At 32.2% G+C, this 3,544-nt stretch overlaps 1 long non-coding RNA gene across 1 annotated transcript; it reads right to left on the bottom strand.

The window, feature by feature from the left end:
* LOC107605095 lies at positions 220 to 3,413 on the bottom strand. Its single transcript, XR_001612461.2, has 3 exons — positions 3,137 to 3,413; positions 2,665 to 2,741; positions 220 to 326 (listed from the first exon to the last, which is right to left on the bottom strand). It is a non-coding gene; the product is annotated as an uncharacterized LOC107605095 (long non-coding RNA).

Below are 3,544 nucleotides of genomic sequence, written 5' to 3'. Positions count from 1 at the left end.
TACAATAAATTTGATTAGCTAATATACTCTAAAATTTAAATATCTAAATATATTAATATTAATATATATTTTTTATTATTTTATTATATTATTTTGCCCCCACTTCTAAAATTTTCTGAATCCGTCACTGTTCAGGGTGCATATAGACCTTGTTTTTACACCTAGAACAAGGACATCTAATATGTCCATTTGAAAAATCTGCTGATCTCTCAGCAAAGGAAATAAATCCTTCCACCCCTTTTGTAAATTCACTGGTTAAACCCTTTCGACCTGGTTTAAGTCTATCGTACATCCAACTGCGACACTGACGCATATTCATAACCCGTCTATTAGTAATAATGTATCTTAATTAAATGAACAAACAAATCACATTACAAGAACTACAACAAAAGCTTGAATTTTATATAATATAGAAGATCAAAAGCTGATTCATTTTCTGTCATGCATGCATCATTGAATTCGGTTAGCATGTATATAGATAGATGTATCGATTATATCATATAGAAATTCCCTTAAGAAGAATATGTTTATGGAAGTAACTTGACTACAAAAACGAATAATAATTCCCATTCACTTTAACCCTGAAATTAAAATGTATATAGCTTTATTTTATTACATCTATTATTGACTATAGAATAGAGTTTAATTTTGATGGACTGATAGTGTAAAATATTTTATACAGTCGTCCAAACTCATCCGTTTTTTTAGATGACCACTCATGTGGTCAATGTAAAAAGTAGTTATTTTTGCTAAAATGACATTACGTAATTGGATGCACGTGTAAAACTGCCTTATATTGACAACGCATAAAAAATAAATTCATAGAATAACGTAAAAGCAACTAACAAAAATTGTAGAAGCCACATTATTAAAATAACAAACAGGCCATTACATTTTTGACGAATCATGAGCACGAATTCATTGGAAGTAGCCAGAACAAAAACAAATCCCAAACTACTGTCTCTCTTTCTTTCCTTCTTTCTTTCTTTCTTTCTTTATTATTATTATTCTCTTAAGTATACCTTATGTTTGTTGCTTTGTTTCCAAGCATCCCCATCACTAAAATGTCATACACCATAAAACTTTTCTCATACAGAATCTTGATCCCTCAGTCACCATCATATTTCACCTTACTTGTCCCCACCATATTATGCTTCCAAATCCTTCTTCGCATTATACTTATTCCCCTTAAAAAACCTCAAATCCCATTAACTAACAAACAAGAACAAATAACCAACTCAACTAAAATCTAGAGCAAAGCTGCATGTTTTGTAAAAGAATTTTTTTCAAAAAAAAAGGAATTGCTTAATCTTCAATCTTTATGACATGAGTTATTCTTCACCAAATTGCAAGATATACAAAATGTAATTCAACACAAAATTATACACCAACTGAACAAAAATCAGAACTATTCTTCTCTTCCTATCCCTTTAAGCCCTGTTTGAGAGAAATATAGAGATCATAAATCCCCATTCCCACCTTAAGCAACACATAACACTTTATTATGAGTCTTATGACCAAAGACTAATTGACCAAAATTCAATACTACAAAACCAGCATCACCACCTTATTGATGATGATGAACTCTGAGCATAGGAGCCAAAAATTCTTTCATGCATGCCAAATCTACTTGCACTTAATTAACAGCATGGTATAGAAAATGAAATCTCTGTTGGACACTTTTTTCTAAACTGTAAAGGATAGTATAGAAGGACAAAACTAAGGATAAGTAGCTGAGAGAGTTAAAGAAAAAAGTATTCAAACTTAAAGAGAATAATAATAATAATGATATTTGTGAAGAAACAATCCAAGTGTGATTTTTGATACAAGAAATGCTGTACTTAAGAGGAGAATGTGAACAAGTGTTGGCTAGATTTGGAGATCCTAGAATACCAACAAAAAAGAAAAAGGTTATAGAAAGAAACAACTAATGCAAGAAGCAATACTGAAACCAAAACTATATAGTCTTTGTCTGCACTCTTAGATTGTGGAAAAGTTGTGATTCTTTCTTCCTTAACCTATATCTCTGTAGCAGAACAACCTGTTGGCTACAAAACTTTCTCTTCCTTTTTATTTTTTTACCTTCAAGTGAGGCAGAGAAAGTGCAAAATGCATATCAGCGTGTGCACCAGGACGGGTAAAAAAGAAACTGAATGAGTGAAGAGCAATGAGGGAGTGGAGTGGAATTGGTTTGAGGTTTCATAAATTCGTAAATGTCATCACATGTCCTTGGTACTTAGTACTTACAAACGGATCAAACATACAAGAATATTACTATTGCCTAACAGTAATGCCAATTAAGGGCTTCTCACTTTAAATTAAATTAGCCAAAGCTCCAATCTCAACGGGTAAAAGGAAAGGGGAAGAAAAAAAAAAAAGAAACAATAATAGCATAAAATAAATAGTACCCAAATTAATGACTGAAATTTACTCTAGTATACTAATTAATTAATTAACCCTATTAAAGCATCAAAGTATATATAATCTGTAAAAACGAGAAACATTTTCGGTAGAAGAGAAGAGAGTGAGCAGTAGCATTTGCTGATAAGAGATTATTGCTAAGGTCTTCTAATTCCAAATATCAAGTAACTAAATATTCCTAAGAAATATTGCTAGACCCGTAACACCAAAGCAAAAGTTTTCCAAAGATAGTATTGTTGTTACCTATGGGGAGTGATTAGTGAACTACTCAGTGAGACAGCTAGTCATCTCTGCAGTTGAAAGCCCAACTATGCTTATCCCTGCACCAGAAAATGATGCCAACCAGCATTATTCATCACATGAAATTCCAAGAGAAAATACTACATATTAAGACAGCGATGGTGATCATTGGCAGTGACATATATATCTAATATAATTAACCAAGCCTATGAATTAGGTTAATTATTATTTCGTTATACTAACCAACAAGCAAATTAAAGTTGTATTTGGGCGGAACAGAGCACAAAGATTAAAGAAGTACAGTTGAATTTACTTATTTAATCTTTTCATCTGAAAAATAGGCAAAACCAGAACCAATCTAATAAAATAGAACGATGAACAAAGAAATATAGAAAATCGAACTAGTCCATATTGTTAATAGATCAAGTCATGAATATTCAATAATCAATTAATCAGAAATGAAGATCACAGCTACCGAGACTGGGTGAGAAGAGAGCACAGCCGTAGCGGAGAGAGGGACAGGAGAGCAGAAGCCGCAGGGAAGAGATGAGAGAGAGGTTCGAATGGGTAGAGGGAGGGAGTGTGTGTAAGACAGAGCGAAAGACTTTGGGAGAAGATTAGGGATTCGGGATTCGGGTAAATAAAGAATGGGGTGTGTGTTGGTAGTTTAAACAATCCAGAACAAGAGCAGCTGTTGGTGGATGCACAGCACCAAGAGGATGATAGAATTCGTTACTTTTTTACTTTAATTTTGATGCACTCTAAAATAGTTATAGAGTAATGTTACATGGCAGTAAACATTATGTCATTATCATTTTTATTAATATTTAATAAGGTAATAATTTGTATTTATATTTATAAAAAATTTGTATAAAAAAATATA

Source organism: Arachis ipaensis, chromosome B06 (genome assembly GCF_000816755.2).
Source record: "Arachis ipaensis cultivar K30076 chromosome B06, Araip1.1, whole genome shotgun sequence".
Taxonomy (NCBI): Eukaryota; Viridiplantae; Streptophyta; class Magnoliopsida; order Fabales; family Fabaceae; genus Arachis; species Arachis ipaensis.
The sequence above is the reverse complement of the archived record's forward strand: the minus strand, read 5'-3'. Positions and strand labels throughout refer to the sequence as shown.